Raw genomic sequence first — 25,506 nt, forward strand, 5'->3', positions numbered from 1 at the left:
TGGACTCTTACAGATGGCTGATGAACCCACTCCATTAGTGTAATATTCATAGACCAGGAATCAGGAAGCAATAATAGTAGCTAGAATTTATCTAGCGGCTACCATGTGCCAGGCACTGTACTAAAAGCACTTTACAAATGTCATTTCATTCAATCATCACAACAACCCTGGGAAGTAAGTACTAATATTATCTTCATTTTGAAATCGATGAAACTGAGGCAAGTAGAGGTTAAGGCACTTGCCCAAGATCACACAGCTAGTAAATGTCTGACACTGGATTTGAACTCAGATCTTCCTGATTCCAAGTGCAGCATTCTATTCACTGCACTACCTGCTGCCTCTACTAAGACTGGTAGCATACTGTGGATAATCCAAATAGCTTTAATGTCTGTAAAGCATTTTACATGTTATCTCATGCAATTTTTTAAAAAGTTAAGCCGTATTAACTTTCTATTCTCAATTAAGTTCTATTTGACTATAACATTATACAGTTGGGTTAATTTCCTATTGGTGTTTTGTGAAATGTTGAAATTTACTTTCATTCCCCAATTCAAATCACAAAGCAGGCACTTTGGGGAGACTAAGCTGAGACCTTGATGAATTAAAGTGTGTCTAGGGTAGAAACATACAACTTAAAACCACAAACATAAAGTCAATGTACAGGATAGTACTGACAAAAAAGATTAAGTGATCTACTGGTTTGAATTCAACAGAATTAATAATTATTTGTTCTTATTTTGAGTAATTTAAAAGTTTTTACCATAAGTTTCAAGAACACTTTCCTAAAAGCATTAGTAAATTTATAAGGATCCAAAAAATTATTTCAATTTCAACAAAGCAATATATAAAGCTTGCCATGACAGAAAATCAATTTATAGAGACTGCATTATTTGAACAATAAAGAAATTTAAAGCCAACTTCATTACTGTAAGAAATCAACAATTAGACTGTGAGTTAAGACTGTGAGCTCCTTAAAAGTAACGACTGGGTATTGTGGTGTGTTTTGTTCTGTTTTGCCTTTCTATCACCAACACTTGGCACATACTTGCCACAGAAAAGGCCCTTAATAAATGCTGAGTGATTAACTTTATCATCCACAAGAACCAGAAATGCCAATAAAAAGAATAAATGTAAATGCACAATGTGCTTAGTTGAGACCATTCTAATATTTCAGAAGTAAATCAACGTCTGAATTTCTTTGCCTTAATCTAGTTCTGCTGATCTCAACATAATTCACAATATGAGGCAAAGGTTGATAATGGACCTAAAGATTTCTGGTTAAAATGGCTTTCAGAATACATGATCCAAGACAACTCTGAAGGACTTAGGATGAAAAATGCTATCTATCCCCAGAGAAAGTGTCTGAATACAGACTCAAGCAAACTTTTTAAACTTTATTTCTCTTGGGGTTTTTAGTCTATATTTTCTTTCATAGCATGACTAATATAGAAATGTTTTGCATGACTACATATGTATAACCTATATCAAACTGCTTGCCTTCTCAACGAGGGGTGAGGGATGGGAGAAAGAATTTGGAACTCAAAGCTTTAAAGACAAATGTTAAAATTTTTTTTTTACTTGTAACTAATGAAAAATAAAACACTAAATAAATTCAAAAAACAAAATAAAATGAAATGTCTTGCTGATTGGGTGGTAGAATATCTATCTATTCCAGAAAAACTTCAAAATTCATATCAGACTGAATCAGTGATCAAGGAAACACAACTATGGCAACTGACTTCTTCTACCCCAGAACTAGGGAATGGAAGGAGGAGGAGAAACTCAATCAGAAAGGAAAAAGTATAGAGTCATTGCCAGGATAGGATCGCCCCTTAACAAAAATAGAGAGAACTAAGAAATTTAGTTTGCAAAACTTTCCAGAGGTAAATGAGAAAAAGATACCCTAGAAAAAGTCCCAGGATGGGCAGAAAGCCCCAATGTGGGAGCTCTGGAAGCCCCAGAGTACAGTATTAACTAATTCGGAAGAAACTAGCATACACACCAGATACAGCACCATGAACCTCAATGACCCAGCGGTGCTGAAGCCCAGGAGGTGGAAGTCTAAGAAAGGAACACAGGGTAAGCATACAGAATCTGGCCCTTACAAGAAGCACCAATTCAAACTGCTGAGAGGAATAAATCAAAGAAAACAGTAACCAGTATCAAAAATTGTTGTCAACATTGAAATCACACAAAAGAAATGGGTAAGTTAAGGTAAAAAAATTATTTTCCACTATAGGAAACTATAGGAAAGTCGGAAAAAGAGCAGCTTAGAAGAGAAAGTGGTGAATTTTACCCAAGCAATGGATTCCATGATATCTAGACTACACCAAACAGAAATCAATGACCCAGATGGTAATATTAAAACAAACCCAAAAGATTGTTAAAAAAAAAGAAAAGAAAAGAATTTAAGATAGCTGCTATCAAAAAGAACTGACCTAAAAAACAGGTCAAGGAAAGATAAATTTCAGAACAACTCCTTGAAAACCATAAATGAAAACTGTACAGATAAATTTGAAAGGAAGGAAAAAAGAAGATAGAAGGAAACCACAGTTCATGTCCTGATAGGAACTGCAAAAGGAAACATCACAGGAATATTATAGTGAAAAGCCAGAGCTCCCAAAGTAAAAAACTAAAACTAGAAGTATCTAGAAAGAAAGAGAACTACAATTAGGATCACAAAAGACATGGCAGGTTCTAATAAAAAACAGATGAGATGTTAGAATACAATATTCCAAAAGCAAAAGAGATATAATTTACCCTGAAAAACCTGAGTATAATTCTACAGAAGAAAAAACCAGACCTTTAATGGAAGAGAACTGTTGAGAATATCTGACAAGACCAGAGTAAAGTAGGAACTCAGAAATACAAATTCAAGAGTCCATAAAAACTTAAAAAGGTAAGTGTTTTTAAGAACTGAAAGAAGATGACAGATAACACAGTGCTAATAAGAGGTAATAGAGAAGAGCCCCTATATTAACCTTAATAATCTAAAAGGGTATTGAAGGAACTGAAGGTATTGAAGGAATCCTGGGAGTAGATTTGGTTCTTTAATAAAGCAAGAGAAAAATGAAGGATAAAGAGAAAGGAGGGTAAAAAGAATACCTTGATGTAAAAAGGACTTGCAATTTCTTATACAAATATTGAAGGGATGAGAAGAGTGGGCACCAAATGAAGTTATTTTTTATATGAAGTGGACAAAAGCAGGTTGAACATTTAGGCACAAAATCTGAAGTCAAAATACACATAAATGTATAGGGATATAAGATGAGATGGGGTGGGTAGTTAAGGTGAGGATAATACAGGGGAGGGAATAGTCAAACTAAAAAAATTTCCTAATCTGAATGGAGACATTAAAGGAGGAGGGTAGAGAAGAAGGAATGACAAAGACCAAGGATCTAAGGAGGAAGAGAAGAGGTAAGCTATTTCTTTGGCAATTGGGTAATGCCTAAAGAAACTGTAATATAAAAATAAAATAAGTTAGTGAGCTGCAAGAAATGATGAAAGGGACCGTCTTAAGACAATCCTGGGTAATATGAAATAACACAGAGTGAAGGGAGAAGAACCAGGAAAACAATTTTTATAAGGAGTAACCAAACAACTAGGAAAGACAATGTATTCACCAAGGATTCACCCTCTCTTCTTTTTAATAATTATTTTTAACAGGGAGAAATGGCTAGGTGAGGTGTGGAGTGGTTAGCAAGTGAGGAACAGAAGGCAGAAAAATTCAGAAGTGCACAATCAAGATAGTTTTGAAAATAATGAGTCTACTTCATCAAATACTTTTTATTAAAAAATGCAACTGGTAAGAAATGGATATTCAATTTCATATAAAATATTCTTTCTTGTTATGGGCATGTGTTTTATAGTTTAAGAACAGAATACGTTTTTAAAAATTTAAAGAGTTGATATTAAATTGGCATATAATACAAAATTGAAAAGAATTGCAAAGTGGGTAGAACATATTCCAAATGGATTGAACAGATTCTAAAATGAACAATACAGCAGTGAGGTGATGAACACACACACACACACACACACACACACACACACACACACGAGAGATAATAATAGCACCTAATTCCCAGTTTCTTGTAAAGTGCTTAATACAGCAACCTGGTAAATGGTAAATGGTAGGCACTACAGAAATGTTAATTATCATCACTACAGTATCACTATTTTATGTATATGTATGTGTGTGCACATATACACACACACACACTATTTTATTCAATGGCGCTAGCCTCCTGCCTATTCCACAAATAAGACACTCCATCTCTGGCCATCCCTCAGCCTGGAAACTCCCTCCTCCACTCAGACTACTGACTTCTCTGGCTTCCTTTAAGTCCCAACTAAAATCCCATCTTTTGCTTGAAGTCGTCCCCCAAACCCTCTTAATTCCACTGCTTTCCCTCTTTTACTTGCTGATCTTGCACATAGCTTGCTTTGCATATATTTATTTGAATGTTGCACGTGTTCCATTAGTTTGTAAGATCCTTGAGAGCGGGGATTGTCTTATACGGCCAGTGCTTTGCCCAGTCCCTGGCACATAATAGGTGTTTAATAAATGTTTACTGATGGGTGTGTGTGTGTGTGTGTGTGTGTGTGTGTGTGTGTGTGTGTGTGTGTGTGTGTGTGTGTGTGTGTACAAATTTAAAGCATCAGTATGTAAAAAGTAAAGACTGAAAATTGTACAGCTAAAAAACACAATTATTTTAGCAATAAAATTAATTTTAAAGGCAATAAAAATATGCTTTGTGGGGGAAAAGAAATAAACTTTTAAAACACAGTTAATGAAAGGCTTATAAAGAGATTACAGTGTGTTTTGACAAAGTGGAGCAAATGTCTCTCAAAAACTTTCCCAGTAAACTCTGAAAATGCACCAGAAGGAGTGATGAGGAAAAAAAAGAGAGAACTCCCTCCTCTTCCTCCCAGTCCTAAATGGTACACCCTCCCAAAAAAGTGCCAGAATCATGAGGAATCACAGGCTGAAGAAGTCACCCATGGGACCCCAAGGCAGTGACAAAGTGGGCAAAGCTCTGGGCTCAGAACTAGAAAGATCAGAAATCAAACCTAGGACACTTACCAACTGTGACCCTGGGGCTTTATCACTTTAATCTTGGCCTGCCTCAATTTCTTCAACTGTAAAATGAGAATAAAATAGTACCTGTGTCCCAAGGCTATTGTGAAGATAAAATGAGATAGTATTTGTAAGGCCTTTAGTAAAGAGCCTAGCATTTAACAGGCACGTGAGATTACCTGAAAACCATATGAAAACCAAAATTTGGATGCCATATTCCAAGAAATCACGAATGAGAACTGCTTAGATTTATTGCAATTAGTTAGAAATGCATAAAGAGAAATAAATCCACTTGCTCATTTCTTGAAAGAAATCCACAAGCAAAAATTTCCAGGAATATGATTAGATAAAATCCGGAACTTTTAGGCATGAATGAATGGATGAATGGATGGATGGATGCAAATAGCTATAAAGAAATAGTTTAAATATTGAGGATTCATGGTTAGATCACAAAAGATTTGATAATAGTCACAATGAAAAAAAAAAAGCAAAAAGGGGAATCCAGTATTATAAAAGGCAAAACATAAAGGTTTTAAATAAAGTAGAATGCCACATGTGGAGTCAGGAAGACCTGGGTTAAAATTTATCTCAAACACTTACTAGTTATGTAATCCTGGGCAAGTCACCTAACTTCCTCCAAAAAATGGGGATAATAGTAGCATCTACCTCCCAGGGTTGTAGTGAATACCAAATGAGATGATAACTGTGAAATGCTTAGCACAGTGCATCTTCCTCCTCCTCAATCTCCTAGCAAGTACTAAGCAACCTCCTAGAGACCCAGAGATGATGGAAGTAATTTGGCCAGGATTAGGTGCAACATGTACAAGCGAATCAAGGAGTCAGTGACTCAGGCAATGAGCAATTTATCCAGTGCTTCCTTTGTGCCAGTCACTATGCTAAGAGCTGAGGAAAAGGAAAAGCAAGACAGTCCTTTTTCTGAGAGAATTCATGCTCTAATGGGAGAAGAAACCAGACCCAAGTAAATGCAAACAAGCTAGATAAAGACAAACTGGAAATGATCAACAACCAGCACAGCTGGTCTCCCAGTCACAACAAGTCTTTCTCTTCTCACTCCATCTTCCACTCTACTGTAAGTGCAGAGCTGGCCATGTCAATCCCCTCTCACCCCCCATAAACTCCAGTGGCTGCTTATCACCTCTAGCATCAAAAATAAACTCATCTGTTTCATGTTCAAAGCCCTTCAGAACTCTAACCCCAATCTTTCCACAGACTCAACAACATAGTGACATCTCTACTGTTCCTCTCACATGCTTGGACTGTTCTTCCTCCTGGTTTTCACGGCTTCCGTCAAGCCCCAGCTAAAAGCCACCTTCTACAGGAAGCCTTTCTTGGTTCCTTTTGATTCTAGTGCCCTCTCTCTCTTGATTATTTCCAATTTATCCTGTATATAGAGTTTTTGTACATAGTTGTTTACATGCTGTCTCCATTAGACTGTGAGTTCCTTGAGAGCACAGTATGTGGCATACAGTATAATATAAGCTATAGAAATATATAACTATATAACATATAATTATTATCATAGCAGTAATATTTGCTATATAACTATATTATTAAAATTATTAGTATAATATAAAAGTATTATATAATATAAATTATTAACATAATATAGAAATATAATGTAAATTTTTGCTGTTTGGAGAAAGTTAGGGAAGTGAGGAGACAAGAGGTGAGAGAAAGTATGTCCAGGCATGGTTAACAGTGAGTACAAATGACTAGACTCCAGAGATGTTATCTTCTGTGATTAAAAAAGAGAGAGACCAGTATGAAAAGATCACAGAGTATGAGGAAATGGGGGATGGGAGAAGGGAAGGAAAAGTAGGAGGGGACAAAATAATCCTTATAAAAAGAGGGTTTTAAAAGTCAAACAGAATTTTACATAAGATCCTGAAGAAAGCAGGGTGGCAGTGGGGCAGGGAGGTACATTAGGAAGACCAATTTGATGGCTTAGTGGAGATGGACTGTAAGAGGGAAAGGATGTAAGAAGAAAGGGGATTAGGTGGCTAAAGAAACTGATTTGTTTCAGACTTGTTAAGTTTAAGATATCTATGGAACATCCAGTTGGATATGTCCAAGAAGCAATTGGAGATATAAGACTAGAAAAAAAAAGGACAGGACTGGATTTTGTTGTTGTTGTTGCTGTGTTTGTCCTTCGTTATCCTAAAAGACCATGACATCAAGATGATGACATGACTTGCAGTGACTTTGATTTGAGTGAGGAAGGGCTGTGCAAGGTCACCAACCTCATTTCTATTTCAACACCTTCTTCCAGGCAAAGGGAGAGGGGATGGACAGAAATAACTGGTGAGGGAAGGAAAGAATGAATAAGAGGACAAAAGTTAGAGATTAATGCACAATTAAGAGTCCCAACAATTAACATAAATGCAAAGAAACAACCTGAAAAAAGAAGAGGTTAGACTGGATTAGAAAATGCAATGAAACAATATTTTTTTTTAATAAGAATACTTGAAACATAAAAGATTCACTTAGAGTTAAAATGAGATGAAGCAAAATGTTTAATGCTTGAGCTAATTTTTTTAAAAAGGCTACTAAATTCATCATAATTTCAGACAAAGAAAAACAACAAAAATACATAATTAGGGAAACTACATTATGCTTAAAAGCAACAGATCATTAAACAATATCAACTTTAATTGCAGCAAAAACAGCACAGCATCAAAATAATGAAAAGATCATTAGGTTTTAGGTAGAAGAAATAGTAAAACTTTAATACTGAAAGATCTCAAAGTGCCTTTTTTCAGAAGTAGATAAATCTTAAAAAAAAAAAAGTTAAGGACCTGAATAAAACTTCTGAAAAATTAAAGATGATAGACCTCTGACAATTACTAAATGAGAACAGAAAGGAATTTGCACATTTCTTAATCACTCATGGAACCTTTATAAAAAATGACAAATGCATTTTGATATAAAAATCTCAAAAACAAATATAAGAAAGAAAAATATCCAATATATTTTTTTACTGAACACATGATAAAAAGCTTTTGAAGAATAAGAAACTAATTGGAAAACAAAAACAGTGCTAAATAACTGGTGTTCCAAAAATCATGCAAAAATAAAAAATTTCAGCAAAGTAAATTAGAATAATGGGATAATGTAACAAAATTTATAAGATCCTGATAAAGAAGACTTTAGGGAAAATTTTTATATGTTTACACTCTTCTTTAGCAATGAAATGGAGAATTGGACACACAATTAAAAAAACAATATGTTGCAACTACACAACAAAGCAACAATTCTTAAGTTCAAAGAAACTAACAAATTGAAAATACTCTAAAACATTGAGTAAGTCTATTTATAAAAATAGATGGAAGAAGACACTATTTAAATAACCCAATATGATAAATCAAACCAATAACTGAATCCCCAAATAAAACAACTCCAAGATAAAATTTGAAGAACAATTTTATATTAAATCTGAATTTTATATTAAACTATTTTCTGAAAATAAGAAAAGGGATCACTGAACTATCTTTCTGTGATAAAAATGCAGTCTTCATACTCAAACCAGGGTACTAAACACTGAAACAAAATTATTAAATAAAATGTTAGCCTGTAGAAAGACAATAAACTATAATGAACATTAAAAAAAAACAACCCACTTTACCATATCAAGAAGTACTGAAAAGGCTTTTTGACAAAATCCAACAGCTCTCTCTCCTTTCAAAAAAAAAAAAAAAAAAACCAGAACAAAACACTACAAAGCAAAGAAACAAATGGACTTTTCCTTAACATGATAAGCATCTGAAACAAAAAAAAGTTGGAAGGCTTTTTAGTGAGATCACAAGTTGTACATGGATTCCCATTTATCACCAATAATAATTTAGTACTAAATGATTAGTACTAAAAATGCTAAGCTATAACAATAAAACGAGATAAATAAAAAGAATAAACAAATACAAAATGCAAACAAAATAATGGCTTTTTGCAGATGACACGATGGTTATATGGATAGACAATAGTCAAGTAAAAAAGTAACTGAAACAATCAAAAACTTCAGCAACACTGCAGAATATAAACCATATGCACATAAAATCAGTATTTCTGGATATTGCCAACACAACATAGCAGGAACTATGAAATTTCATTCAAAATGTAGATTATATAAAATACTTAGGAGCCTATTAATCAAGAAATTCACAGAAAATATATGAATGCAACTACAAAATAATCTCTATAAAAACAAAGACAAATCTAAACATGGATATTCATTATTCATGAAGAGCTTGAACCAACATAACTAAAATGGCATAATAAAAATATTCCCTAAACCACAATCCAAATATAAAAGGCCTATTTTTACAGAGCTAGAAAAAAACATAAAATTCAACTGGAAGAACAAAAAAAGTCATGAAATCCAAGGAAAATAATGAAAAAAGGGAGCAAGAGAGGAAGGAGATCTAGTAATGGCAGATTTTAATATATATATATATTTACAAAATCATAATCATCAAAAGAATTTATTTGTTAAAAAATAAATTTATAAATAATTTATAAAAATAAATTTTATAAATAAATTTATGAGTAAGTGTATAAAAAAATAGTAAATAAATATACAAACAAAAATTTGTTAAAAGTACACAATAGATACACAACCTATAAAAGCAATTAAAGTATTTTACAAAGTCAATGATCCTACTTTCTGGGGTAAGAGATTCACTACTGAAAAACTGCTAAGAAAACTGGATAGAAATTTGGTAAAAATTAGGAACTGATCTACCCTTCACACCAGACACCAATAAAAGCTCCTGAAGGATACATGACTTAGTTATAAAGGGTCATAAAGCAAATTGTTGGAGCAAGGAAGAAATTACCTTTCAGGTCTACTTATAGAACAATTTATGAATAAACAATGGATAGAGATGACCAAAGAAGATAAAATGGACAATTTTAATTGTATAATGTAAAAGTATTTTTGTACAAATAAAACCAATGCAACTAAAATTAAAAGGGAAAAACGTTTAGTGGGGAAAAAATAAAAATGAGAGTCGATGAGGCCAGTTTGTTTTAAGTCAGAGAAGGGAACAAAAGGACAAAAAGAAGCAGATAAGAACAGCTTTGAAAAGTTGTGTTATGCTAACTTGTTTAAAAGAATGTTTTATGAATACTTAGTGAAGGAAGCAGTGATTATTAGGAGCCAACACAGGATAAAAAATCCTGGGTGCAAATCATTATAGGCATAATGACACTGACAAACTAAGTGACCTCAAGTCAATCATCTAACTGCTACTGAGATCACATCAACCTCTAAATCCAATGGAGGATGCGTGTGTATGTGAGTGTTCAAGAACTTACAAAAAAACTATGTGTGTGGTTTGTGTGTGTGTAAATATTTCAGTGCAATTGGTTTCCTTTGTGATTCAATTTATTTCATGCATCTGAAAACATAATTCTGAGAAGGGTTCCATAGGCTTCACCAGAATGCCAAAGGAGGCCTACGACCAAGGCGAGGTACAGTTAAGAACTTCTGTTCTATACGTGTGAACATGCAATCAGGATTTTGGAAAGGAACTTGCTGTATAAAGCTGACTGTACCTTTTTAGATAAAAGGCAGATAAAGATGTGACTTGTTGAAAGAGTACTCAACATTCAACAAAAATGCAAACAGTATTTTTTGATCACTGTTATTTAATAAAACCAACCTAGAGGGAGATCTTAATGGCACAACTATGCAACCTTAATTATCCTTGAATTGTTTTTGAAAACATTAAGGCTATATTGGAAAAATCTGTGGGTGACAAATCAAGAATAACAGACTGGAAGTTGGTGAGTTTTAAAAAGGTGAACTTTTTGGTTTTTTTACATATAAATACCATAGCTTTGTTTTTTTAATTTAAAAAATTTTTAATAGTATTTTTCCCAATTATAGGTAAAGACCATTTTTAACATTCATTTTTACATGCTTTTGAGTTCCAATTTTTCTTTTCCTTTCTCCTTTGCCTTCTTCCTAAAATGGTAAGCAATTTGATATGTTATATAGTTATATTTCCATTTTACTCACATATGTAAAAGAAGAAGCAGACCAAAAGGAAAAAAAATACAAAAAAAAATAAAGTGAAAAAGTATGCTTCCACCTGCATTCAGAGTCCATCAGTTCTTTATCTGGATGAGGATAGCATTTTTCATCGTGAGTACTCTGTAACTGTACTGGATCACTGAGTTGCTGAGAAGAACTACGTCATTTATAGTTGATATTTGATTCATAGTCGAACAATGTTGCTATTACTGCGTACAATGTTTTCCTGGTTCTGCTCCTTCACTTTGCATTAATTCTTACAAGTCTTTTCAGGTTTTTCTGAAATTTGTCTGCTCATCATTTCTTATTGCATAAGGTTGAACTTTAATTAAGTTGAGAATATTGGTTTGGTTTTTGGGGTAGAAAATACCTAGGTTCTGCCACTTACTATTATTTAGACCAAATCACTGCCTCTTTAGGACTTAATTCTTTGTGAGGTTAATATGAGAAGTGGAAGCTAGATGACCTATTCCTGGAAAGAGATAAACAATCTCAAGAATGTGTAAAAAAGAAGAAGGCAGCCCATTCTATTTTCAAAAAATTCCTAAAAGTCAGATTTTTATGCTTGGCCCTCTATTCTTGTATTAACTAGTTTACTCTTCCGATTTCTGTTTTGTGGGGCCAGTTAGAACATCTGTTCTTCTTTCTTACCTATTAACCTTATAGTTAATCAGTTAAACTCTACACTGTTCTCTCCCTACTGTCTACAAACATGTTCCATCTTCAAAAAACCCTCAGTTGATCAATCCAGTCATGCTAGCTATCTTACTTTATATATCTTCCCTTTCATTGCTAAACTCCTTAAGAAAGCTATATATAATTTGAACTTCCACTTCCTTTCTCCTTATTCTATTCTTAATTCTCTGAAGTCTAGCTTACAAGCAATGGTTTGTGTGCAATTTGTTGTATTCCAACTGCAGCCTCCAAAGTTATCAATGGTTTTAAAAAGTGCCAAATCAAATGACTTTTTCTCAATTTTCAATCTCTTCTCTTTGATATCCTCTTCTCTCTAGCGTTTCCTGCTTTGGCTTTCCTTTTGGTTCACCTCAGAGCTGTCAGACCACCCCTCACTCATTTGCCAAAGGTCACAGAGCTAATGGCCAGATTTGAGTTCAGGTCTTACTGACTCCAGGCCCAGCAAATACATAATCCACTGGGCAACCTAAGATACCTAGATAGTAATTTATGCCATCTAATTCCAAGTGTGGAACTGTTTAACCATAATTCAAAACTTATATTTTTAATCTTTAATTACTCCCATTGTGCCGTAAAAGCTATTTTATGTTCCCTCCATATTTGCAATAATCCAATTACCTAGTTGTTTCCCAGCAAATTCAATAATATGGAAAACAGCCAAGAAACAGAAAATAAATATTTAAAACATTCAAAGATCCAACGTAGCTTATATCCATTATTCAGCTAATCATATATTTTTGGGGGGCCCTCACATATGAAGTATTAATTTACACACATTTCCTACAAGCTCTTTTTTTTTCTGAACAAAGTAGCAGATTAGAAAGGGGCTCAAGACATCAGAAACTATAGTCAGACACCAATACCTTCAAGAAGAGTCAACTGGTAAATTAAGAAGAGACAAAATATCAAGTTAAAAAATACACTGTGAGATCAAAAAACATAGTTGCCTGTCCCCATTTTTTATTGGAGCAAAACAGTTCTAGAGACCCAATGTCATCAAGGAAATGGAAATGTTCTCCTAGTTCTGCTGTCTTCACTTTGCATCAGTTCATATAAGTCTTCCCAGGTTTTTCTGAAAGCATCATCAGGTAAGTCACTTAACTTCTCAGCCTTATAATTTCTTCATCTATAAAATGAGGATAGTAAATAATAGCACTTACTACATCATGGTGAGAATCAAATGAGATAATATGTAAAAGTGCACCAGAATCTGTACATGCTATTATTTTTGTTGTTAACAGTAACATAATACTATCATTATTATCAATCCTCATCATAGTGAAATCCTCCAAATGTTCTGAACCATTGCTCAGATTATGAAATGCATTTAAACAGACAACAAATAAAGCTCATCTATCAATGTTTTTATCTTGGACTGTCAAATTGAAACAAGAGTTGAGCAAGGGTCGGATAACTTGCTAGACTGAAACAAAAAACTTCTTTAGTGAACCCCAAAGTCCAATAAAAACAAAGGTTCGTCTTTTTAATAGAAACATTCTAATTGCACTGCTATATTTCAAGAACTAAAGGATGATAGAGGGGAGACATATGATGGAGAAATAAAAAGAGAAGACAGGCTGTTTACATGGAGACTAATGATAGGTGAAGAATTGGACAGCACTGTTTCCACCAAATATTCTCATTGTTGTTGAGGGTACTAGTCTTTGACTTTTCCATCTTCAAGAACACAAAGGAAAAAAGAAAATTCTTAAAACAAATACACATAGTCTAGTAAAACAAATTCCTCTTACATTTTTGATGTCTTATTCTGCATCCTGAGCTCACCACTTCTCTATCAGGAAGGGGTAGCATCCTTTATCATATTTCAGGATATCATCCTGAAGTCATGGTTGGTCACAAAATTGTTAAGATTTCAAAGTTGTTCATTTTTACAATGTTGTATTACTATATACATTTGTTTCCTGGTTTTGCATACTCTACTCTGCATCAGTTCATATAAGTATCCCTAGTGTTTTCTAAAACCATCCTTTTCATCACAGGGACATAGTCATGTAAAGTTACATTCATGTGGCATGTTTCAAGTTTTTATCACTAAAAAAAGCTGCCATGAGTATTTTTATACATAAGGATGCTCTTCCTCTTTCTTTGATCTCTTCTGGGTAAAGGTCTTATACTGGTATAACTGGATTACCATGAAATTTAGTGACTAGGGGCATAGTTACAAATTGCTTTTGAGAATGCATATACCAATTCACACATCCATATTAACAAGCATTAGTGTGCTCGTTTTCACAGTCTTTCTGACATGTCATTTTCTTTTCCTATTATCTTTGCCTATAAGATAGATGTTGAGGTAGAGCCTCAGCTTAAGCACAGGTTTTATTTATATCATCGCCTCTGGAATAAAATATAAACCCTTACTTTTGGCATTTGAAGCATTCTACAACTTGGCCTCCATCTGTTTTTCCAATTTTGTTAAACATTTCTTCCCATCCCAGGTGCTAGGTAGACTGATATAGCTGTTCGTCACACACAGTACTTTATTTCTCATTTACCATCTCTACACCTTTGCATGGGTCCTCTCCCCATGCCTATAATTTACTTTTTCCCTCCCTTCTGCTCAAAGAATCCCTCAAGACTCAGGTCAAACACTACCTTCTAGATGAAGCCTCTCCTGATTCTCACAAACAATACATTTCTCCCTCCTTAAATTATCTTATATTTATTTCCAGTATGTTTGAATATGTACATATTATCCTTCACACCCCTAAATGTAAACTCCTGTAAGCTATTTAATAAATGCTAACTGAACAATTGACTGGATCCATTTGAGCCTTTTCAATTTTCCTGACACAAATTTTAACCTTTCATTTCAAGTTACTCTAGGTAAAGACATGGCTAAATGCACCATTGAATCTGAGAGATATTCACAAAATTAAGCCAAATTCAATCAAAACAAAGCACATATTAAGTATATAAATATTCCATCCCTTCAAAATATCATTAGTGATATCTGACTTATTTTGTCTTCATGACTCTTCACTAGAATTTTCTGTCAGTCTACTGCTAATTTTATCATGAACATCTCATTTTTGCCTGTGATAAGCCTGTGTCCACAAGGTTAACTGTGGACAAAAAAAAGACTAAAAAAATAAATCATAGATTTAACACAGAAGTCTCTCAATGACTAATCTATAAGTCAGGATCTCCTAATCTCCGTGTTCAAACACCTGGCCAAGAGTCAGATTACAAATCAGCAAATGGAAGGGAGAGAGGTGAGAAGGAAAGAATACTGATTAGATCACAAATAGCAACTAGGAAACTGTTTTTCTGTATTTAATGGAAAGGGAATAGGAATACCACTAAATCAAGAAACAAGAAATTCTGTCTGGGCTAGTTAAAAATGCCTTTGAAAACTGTAAGATATCACTCCTAAATTATACTGTTTACTACATAAGTTTACTATATAAAGGGAAGAGAATTCTTACTCTGAACATAAGACTATTATATTATTTTGGAGTATCAAGTAATGATTACACTAAAAGGAAACAAAATTTACAATTGAAAGATGATAACATGCAGCATGTAGACACCACATTGTTAAAATCAAGCAGAAGGTATTACTTTCTCAGTTTTCTGCTTATTTGTGTTAAAAACTTCATAAATGAACTTATGAACCACTCCAATAATTTACTTACATGCATACTCAGATTATGTTGATGAGTACTGTTCTTACTCCATTTGCTAAAGTATGTCATCAATACTTTAAATGTAGTAAGAATTATATGGCATGACTGTAAGGAGAAGCGAATGAATACTGGCAATCTAATTAGCTAATTAGCAATTAGCAAAGTCTAAGGGTTTTTTAAATTTTCCTAGGTTTTTTTCTTAAACTAGTCACAAAATTACATATAATAAGAACAAAAAAATACAATAAAATTTATTATACAGTTAGCCAAAAACAAATCTGACCAGCACCTCCAAAGTTTATATGTGTATATCAAATCACATATGATAAGAAGGGACCCCTCTTCCAATTCAGAAAATTGAGGACTCACAGCCTGTAACTCTCAGACCAGATTTCATTCCAGGACAAAAAACATACTCACACACTCCTATTGCTATACAAACTGTGCTCCTCATCCCGCTTTCCCCAAGAGAAATCATTCCTCTCAAAGGAAAAAAAAGTAAAAGAAATGGAGGACAGAGAGAAAGCTGCAGTGACAACTGTCTTACTGCCTACTTTCAGAAATACTGTCTGTCCTCACAACTCTGACCATGGTTAATGCACACAGTTCTCAGTGGTGTAAATGTGACCACAGATTCTACAGTATACTTTAAAGCCCAAAGTGCTTTATTGGCAAGAGAGTTTTGCAAAAAGCTGTTTTAAGTCATAGCAATGTACAAAAGCTGCATGTGCCTTTGTAAGCAGCCATTGTACTTAAAAATCTATGCAACACCAAAACAGAAATAAAAAGATAGAAGAAACCCAAAATGAATGTTAAGCAGAAAAGAAGTTTAGGAATTAAGCAGAGACTGTCTTGAAAATTTCCCCAAATTACATACAGCTCACTTAATAAAACCTAATGCAATCAGTTTATCAATGAGTTCCTTGTCTGTGATCATAATAATTTTCCTACCTGACTAGGATAGGAGGAACAAAATGAGTTTTTCATTGTTAGATCATTTAATTAAAAGCATATGGGCTATGATAAACTTTCATTTAATATAAAATGAACACCAACCATGAAATCTCAAAAGTTTTGAAAATTAGAAGGTTTAATCCTGGCTTTTAAATAAAGTGAAATTGGACATATAATCAAAATACACTTCATACTCTGGCAGAGAAACATAGTTAATTTATAGTTATTTCTCCTTTTATACACATGTAAGAATTACTGTTATGCTTGCTTTATTTATAAACAACCTACTCATATCATCATCCTAGAAAATGAAGTATAAGCAAAACCCTACAAAATTTTATCTAATGCAGCTTCCCCTTGCTGTCAGGCAAATGACCTATGTCATCACAAAAATGTTAATACATTATTTAAATAATATTCTTGCTATCATGGATATTTTTCCTATAAAGTATGAGAGGAAATACTGTAATTCTTCCCATTAAAAGTGATGGTCTTAAATTCCAGTGGGACTCACCTCCAAAGGCTGTGCCAAGATTAGCAAATGGGGCAGTCTTCTGAAAGAATTTTTCTGTGATCACCACATCAAGATTCGTATTACAGACACCATCTATTTACTACAAGCCACATTAGTTGATCCAAGTGAAGACAAAATTATTTCCCCTCACCAATATTTGTAAAGGAAAAAGTAAACGCTGGGAAGTAATAGGTGGACAATTAACATAAATACATTCAAATAAAAGGTCATGGGTATTTTATATTACTAAAAAGAAAAATGTGCATGATTTTAAAATGCAAAATGCTGTGTTATTTAATTTAGGCTTTTCTCAAAATCTTTATTCTCAAGGAGTAGAATAGGAATGAATAATGGTGGAGTTGGCAGAAGGAATCATTTAGTGTTTCAGAAAGATATTAAGAAACGTAATTAAAATTTGAAGCAGTAGGAATATTAACCACTAAAATAGTTCGGGGTTGGGGTTACAGTTAACATGCACCAGTGTTTACAGTTAAAATAGAGGCACTAAAATCCAGATTCCACTGGGTTCATAAAACAGTATCTTCTGCTGGATATTAATAACAGACTTGTTACACTGAACCAATTTGTCCAACAGATGTTGAGCTAACCCCAAGGGAATATTGCATTTCGATTCTATTCTAATAATGTAAAAGCATGAATAATTATTATGTAGGAAACAGTTCTGAAAATACATTAGCCTAAAATTACCTTCTATTCCATTCTCCACCTTATAGTTAGGTAACAAAAACCAATTTCTGAACTATAATAAAACTGCCATCAAAATGAAAGATTAAGTATCTGGTTTAAACAGTTTTTCCATGACCCAGAATTTAACAAAGACGAATTTTCATTTGTTTTTTATGGCCTCTTGATACTTACTTCAATTTCCAATTTAATAATATAATTGGTGATTTTTTTTAGGAAACAGTTTTCACAAATATGTGAAAGAATAAAAAGTCTTAAAGTACAGTGTTTTTTATTTTCTCATAGTAAAGTAATTTATATGTTTGGGTTTATCTAACACTGAATTTAAACTCAGTTTTTCCTGATTCTTCTTTATCTCTTTAAGGTCTTCATGAGCAGTGACTATTTTACTTTGGCCTTTGTGTGCCCAGTGTCAAGCACAGTGGTAGCATGTATTAACAGAGGCTTAATAAATGCTAATTTATTAACCAGTTGGTATACTTTTCTATTTTTAACTAGTACCAGATAGTTGTACACAATTGCTGCTTTATATTATTATGCGAAGTTTTAGAATTAAGTGATTTCCCCCAAAAGTCTCAAGCAACACTAGTGGTACAGAAGGGACCAGAACCCAGCTGTCCTAGTTTCCAGTGCAATACTCTGTCCAAAAGCTGAACTTCTGCAAAAAACTTAATCTAGCCTATCATATTCCTAACATCCTAATATCTTGCCTTTCTTGAATGGGTAAAGTAAATTGTGACATGATTTTGCAATGTGGACCTTTGCATCAGTTCAATTACATCATAATTCCCAGTGCTTTATGGCAAATACCCAGAACAACATTTGTTTAACTTCTACTGGTGAAATTCAAGTAACTGCCTCCTGACACCAGAAATTTGTTATTTTAAAGAGGAAGTACTCAAATTAAGTAAATCTGTTTTTCTGGAAAGCAGCAACATTTAGCTCTATAGGCTACAGTGCGACAAAGCAGGCTTTCATAGATCCAAGTACTTAATATCCCCATATATTTAATTGCAAGTGAAATACGAACATTTATACTGTATGTTTAATTCACACTTAGCAATTGTTAAATACTACATACTGCTCACTTTTTTAGCAAAAGGAAATAAGAAGTCAATTCAATAAAGAGCTAATATAAAAATCTCCCTGCCTATTAACCCCCATGATCCATTCATGAAATATAGGCCAATACTTAGACTCTTAAAATGAAAAACAAGATAAAACAACAATTAGCTTAACTGGACCCTGGCCATGAAGTTCTCAGTACCTCCCTGTTTTCCCTGTAGTGACACGGAGTTTGTAGCTAACAATGTATGTCATACTGGGAGAAATCTCTCTCCTGGAACTAAAGAATTAAAGCAATATTATTGATCTTACCTTATCCTGCTGTGGCTAGGTATTTATTACAAAGTAGAAAATGGCTATCACATGCCAATCACTATAGGCTGGGAAAGCGAAGTAGTACTGGGATCAGTAAGAAATTTCTTGCTGTTTCATTTATAAGTGTACTCTGTTGAGGCCAATAGAATCAAAATTTAGTGTGTGCATGTATGTATGCATGCACATGCATGCACACACACACACCACACAAAGAAAAATGTGTATACTTCCAATACAAACTCCTCTAGTTAAAGACACTCTAAAGTAAATAGTTAATAGATAAACAAATAACTAATAAACTAAGCCCATAAAAAACGTAGAACATTTACCAATCATAATACGTAAAGTTATTTGCTTTCATATGAATTTCTACGTATTATAGGAGTTATCAGGTAACATCTGCAGTTATATTCACAATCACAAATAAGAATCCACATTTGAATAGAATTCAAGTACCAACAACAGAAAAGAATAAAAGCCCAAACTCTTCACAGTGTGTATGCCACCTCTGTCACTATGTACATCACTAAACATTTCTGGTGATGAAAGCATGTAACAGGTCACAATTAATGGAAGATTACTCAATAAAATAAGTATGTCTAAAGTGCTTAAAATGTCCCCGTTGTGCAAATGTGTACCATGGAAACAAAAATCAATAGGACACAAACCTTGATCCTCCAGAGTTTTCAATCTAGTAGTAGGGAAAAGATTTATGCAAAAATGTTTATGGTATCTTTTTCAGGAGACACCTTCTGGTTCCACAAGCACCTAGAGCCTTGCCCTCTAGGCTTAATTTCCAACTACTATGTATCAAATGAGAAAACATGTATAAAGCATTTTGAAAACCTGAAAATGCAATATGAAAGCTATTATTACAATGTAATATATACATATCAATTTATTTGCATTCTATCTCTCCCACTAGAATGTGAGCTCTCCTAGAAGTAGTAAACATTACCATCTGAATAATATAAGCAAGTTTGTAATAAATCCACCAGGGATGTTCAGAACATTTTAATGAAAAAAATCAAAATACTTTTGAGGGCAGGTTTGGAGGAAGAAGTTCATGAAAGAGATGGCATCAAAGTTTAGAACTGAAAAAAGGGAAGAACTTTAACAGAGAAACAACAAGGAGAAGAAGGTAGTGAGAGAAAATCTATTGGTAGCACAGAAGACCAGATGAGCACCAAGTATTATTATAAAATGCTTCATCACGGTGTCGACAGTAAGAGCAACCCTGGGTTCTTGCCAGTACAGTACAGACTCTGGCAGGAAAGTCACAAGTCTTCATAAGTTGGAAAAGATTTGAGCTTAGTGATGAACTGCATATCAGAGATTGAAGGACCAAGTCTACCTAAGATTCAAATTGATAAATGAATCATTAACGCAATGATAACAACTTTAGAGTACCACGTACTGAGTTACCAAAGGGGTTGGAAATCTGCACAGAGAGCAGAGAAATATCCATTTCTATAAAAATTATACAACTTTAAAATATTCAAGTACATGTCATATCCCACTAATAGAAGGCAGGTTCCTTGGGGGCAGAGGTGTTTTACTTTTCTCTTCATAGTGCTATTTTCCTGTTGCCATTCTTCTGAGTTTTGGCTTTGTTGGTCTAGACCTGTGATTTAATTGGTGTGATGAATTTCCAGGGTGGAAAAATTTTCGACCAGTAGAGATCAGCAATTTATAAGTTTTTTCTCTTCTGCATTAGGATCATGGAGTGCCAGAACGAGAAGGGGGATCATAGATAATAGCCTTTGTTTAATGACATAAGAAAGAGACTTAACTGCTTCCTTAAGTGACCTACTCTACTTTTGTATAGTTCTCTACAATGTGTTTCTTTGTAAAATACACCTATTTTTTTCTAGTACTACTGTTTGAGGCAAAGCATACCAAATCTAATCCCTCTTCTAAGAATCTTCGCACTTTATAGGCAAGAAAACTAAAACCCAGAAATGTTACACTAGCAACCTTCACTTTATTATTCAATATGCCACACCATCTACCTATTACTTACACTTGGAAGTCAATCTCATTTCTAAAGAACATGAAGTCATCATTTTCCCTCACTTTAAAAAGTCTCAATTCCTAAAGGTGAAGAGAAGTGTACTAACTGGGAAAAAATATTTCCAAACAGTATCTGTCCAAGCTATCTTTAAACAAGAAAGTTTAAGTTCCTATAATTGGAAGTAAATTACCTTCCATATATATGTATATAGACTGAAAAACAAAGGTAATGAGAAGATGTACTAGACGATATCTAATAGCCCATCCTCTGGGACCAGGAAATTTGCTTTCCATTACTGGAAGACAAGTTATAGAACACTAAAGACCTAATGAACTGATGTAAACAATCAGTTAAATGAAAAATACAGCAAGATATACGCTTTCTTTAAGATGCAGCACAGTTACCAACAGCTGGTATGTATCAGATGAGCCATGAACTCAGGTCTTCTTGAATCAATGTCAGACTTTTTCCCGCTATGTTATGTTATCCCTATTTGATACATAACATATCTAATAAATGTTTGTCAATTGTTTTTATGTTATTCAAATGTTCGCTGAATATGAGTAAAGGGCAGGGAAAGAACAGAGGATGGAAAAGTAGTCTTGTCTAGCTGGAATGTAGAATAGATGAAGAAAAACAGTGCTAGATGAACTTGAAAGGTTAATTTGGCACACAAAGGACCAGAAATAACAAGTTCAAGAGTTGTTACATTATTGCAGCATAGGATAACGAGTTCTTGAAGAGCTTTGAGCAGAAGAATGCCAAAGGGATTAGGCTTAAGGGAGGAAGACTAGACTGCAGATTATAATAAAAATTCAGAACAGAGATAATGAGTATCAAAAGTAGAATGGCTGCATTGAGATTCAAAGAACAAATGCAAAAGCTATTAAGATAAAGTTAACAAGACATGGCAAATAATTAAATATGTGCTAATTAAACTATGTGCTATCAAGTGAAATAAAAAAGCTTCAAGATGGAGAACATTTTCAATAGAAGATGAGCTCAGTTTTGGATTTGTTAGTATCTTAATATTAGTGTGTCCATAAACATTTTGGGCCAATTCAAAAACAACCAAACCTGAATCGGAGAGTAGAACATCAAATGAAAGTTCCTTTCATGTCTTGCCTTGAAAAAGTATGTGAAATAATTAACAATCAACTTTGAAAATATTTTAAATACAAAGACTGAAACAACTCAAGAATACATTGTTAAATGAAGATATTAACTCATAGTTGAGCTTTTGACAATCCATCCAAATAATCTATGGTGGCTTGCTTTTAAATGTTTCTCAATTAAGAATGGAAAAGAAATGTTCACACTGAAAAGGATTAAAAAGTATAGGAAGATCTATTAAACAAATCTAGTCTACTTATCTAAGTAGCAAAGCTATCAATGCCTGCCAAACCCAGTTATATGTCACCACTCTAGCTTTTTTATTACTTATTTATTACTATATTCATTTCCATCATTTATTACTATATTCATTTCCATCATCCAAAGTTCTAGAATAATCCAGAGTTATGTTTGGCTCTTTTCTCATGAAATAATGAAAACTGAAATAGAATAAGAAAAAGGTTCAGAATTCCCATTCTAGTTTATTAAATACTATTTATTTGAAAAAAAGTAGAGAAACTTCTTTCCCCATAAGCTCCTGTCTTTTTCAATATCAAAACCCCTAATCTCCTAGAATTAAATAAAAAGTAAAGATACTGGATATACAATTTATTAGCAATAATAAACGACACAAAAATGTAAATAAACTTTTAAGCGTGTCGTACTTAGAAACCACAGAATTACCATTTTAGCCATCACAACAAAAAATATCATATATATATATACATACATTCCCTTTTAAAGGGTATGGGATAATTTCAATTTACTCTCCAAATATACAAATCAGAATAATAGGGTACATTCAACAATATGGACTTAACTTTCTTTTAGTAAAATATGCCACACAGCTTTGTAAAAAATATAAACAAGAAGAAAAGCTACAGTTCAATTTCCTCCAAATCTAGGCTGCCTAAATATTACCATCTTGTTTGTATTGCTTGCTGTTGAGCGTAAGATCTAATTTATATTTCTTTGGGGCAAAGTTTTTTTCCTATTGTTTGTAGTATTAATATTATTAAATCTATTGTGGAAAAATGCATGTTCAGTCTTATTTTTTACCACATTTTGATCCAGTCAACAGGAAAAAAGCTGTTATACTTTTAAGGTTTTTATTCAAAGGTAACATGTTCCTTTGGGACTATAAAGCATGATATTTATAATGGTTAATCCCCTCACTTCTACTAGTTTTATAAATATTAAATATACATATTATGCATTTATTTTATATCTTGAACTTGACTTCAATTCCTGGTAAATGTATTATATTAATTATAAATTATGTTAATTTACATATTTTGTAACATTAAAACATATGTTGTTAAAGATAGACATGGTTAGCGAAAAATTGAGAAAAGAAAGCGATCATAAAGAGCCCGCAATGACTTCCTCATGAATCTTATTTCCTACACTGAAAGGAAGAATGCTATAGGTATAAGTTAATGTAAATTTTAGCAACATTATCCAAGTGATAATCTTGTGGAAAAGAGAGAGACTTTGACTAGATGGTGGTACCATTAGGTAGATTTGGAAATGGTTTGATAACCAGACTCAAGACTCACTAACAACTTAATGACAACTTGGAAGGAAGTGACCATTGAGGGTACCTGGGATCTTTATTTGGCTTTATGCTATTTAACACTTTTATTACTGACTTGCCTAAAGGCACATTTATAAAATTTTCTAATTTAGTAAGCTGGAAAGGCTAACAAACTGAACTTCTGAGCTTGTATTGAAAAAGATCTTAATGGATTGGCCAATTGGGCTAAATTGAATATAACGGAATTTAGTAGAGGTATATATTAAATTCTTACTCTTAGGCTAAAAATCTTCCTAAGTACACAGTGTAGGATATGAACAGATAATAGTTCATGTGAAAAAAAAAAAGATCAATATAACAATCAAGAAAGAAAGTCCACACAATCTTAGGCTACAATAAGAGACAACAGTTTCCAGGGATAAGTGATGACAGTCCTCCTGTGTTTTACCCACATTTGGAATATTGTGTTCAATTCTAGGCAACATTTTTAAAAATATGTATTTATTTTTCAGTTCTCAACATTCACTTCCACAAGACTTTGAACTCAAAATTTTCTCCCCATCTCTCCCCAGCCCCACCCCAAGATAGTATGTATCCCATCTACCCTTTTCTCCAGTCTGTCCTCCCTTCTTTTACCACCCCCCTTTCTCCCATCCCCTTCCCCTCTTTTCCTGTAGGGAAAAACAGATTTCTATACTCCATGGCCTGTATATCTTATTTTCCAGTTGCATGCTAAAACAATTTTTAACATTCATTATTAAAGCTTTGAGTTTCATATTCTCTCCTTTCCTCCCTCCGCACCCACCTTCATTGAGAAAACAAGCAATTCAATATAGGCCAAACATGTGTGACAATGCAAAACACTTCCATAATAGTTATGTTGTGAAGGACTAACCACATTTCCCTCTGTCCTATCCTGCCCTCTATTTATTCCATTCTCTCCCTTGATCTGTCCTCCCACAATAGCGTTTGCTTCTGATTATCCTTTTCCCCAATTTGCTGCCTCTTCTATTATCTTCCTTCTCCTATCCCCTTCCACCTTGCCTTCCTACAGAGTAAAATAGACTTCTGTATCCAATTGAGTTTTTGTTATTCCCTCCTTAAGTCAAATTCGATGAGAGTAAAGCTCACTTATTTTCCTTCATTCTAGGCAACATTTTAAAAAGTATATTGATAAGATGATCATATTTGTGCTGGGCCAATTGGAGGAAACTGGGGAGATTTAGTCTAAAAATGAAATTTGTTATAGCACAGGTTGGACTGGATAGCCTGAGATATCCTTCCCAACTCTTGAGTGTCTATATTCTTAAAAATAGATGTGCAAGCTTCTGTTTAATATATCCATGTTCCTTCTAGTTCAGAGTTAACTATTGAATGTAATCCATATGCTCAATTTTTAATATTCAAGCTAATGGAAAAAACTAAAAATAGCAAATAATCCAGATGTCATGAAGACTTGGCTATGGAGTGCACTCCATTATGTTTTTCTCTAGTTGATTTACATTTTTAAAAATATTTTTTCTTAGGCAACTATTAAAATTAGTTTTATGGATTGATGATGATGGTTGCATAGAGCTCAGAAAGTGTTTCCGAGTCAAAATGATTACTAAATACAATAAGACTTAATAAACAAACACCACAAATATAGTTAATATGGAATTATTTTCAGAATATACAAACATGCCAAAAAAATTTCCATTCCAATTCAACTTAAGACTCTCTTCTCCAAATTAAGAAGAATAGAGGTTAACAAGTATCAAGAAATTGTGAGGCATCCTTTCTTACAACCACTATTCTATTCAAGAATGATC

General features: G+C 33.4%; 1 protein-coding gene across 23 annotated transcripts in view; it reads right to left on the reverse strand.

Annotated features, from left to right (window-relative positions):
* NCOA2 (nuclear receptor coactivator 2) overlaps positions 1 to 25,506 on the reverse strand; it is a 346,666-nt gene that overhangs the window by 145,767 nt on the left and 175,393 nt on the right. For 3 of the 23 annotated variants that reach the window (XM_072604828.1, XM_072604822.1, XM_072604826.1), the window contains one exon: positions 22,123 to 22,170. The exons of the other annotated variants lie outside the window; for them this stretch is intronic. The gene's annotated coding sequence lies outside the window, so the exon portion shown is untranslated. The remainder of the gene's footprint in view (positions 1 to 22,122; positions 22,171 to 25,506) is intronic. 23 annotated transcript variants of the gene reach the window in all.

Source organism: Notamacropus eugenii, chromosome 4 (assembly GCF_028372415.1).
Source record: "Notamacropus eugenii isolate mMacEug1 chromosome 4, mMacEug1.pri_v2, whole genome shotgun sequence".
Classification (NCBI taxonomy): domain Eukaryota; kingdom Metazoa; phylum Chordata; class Mammalia; order Diprotodontia; family Macropodidae; genus Notamacropus; species Notamacropus eugenii.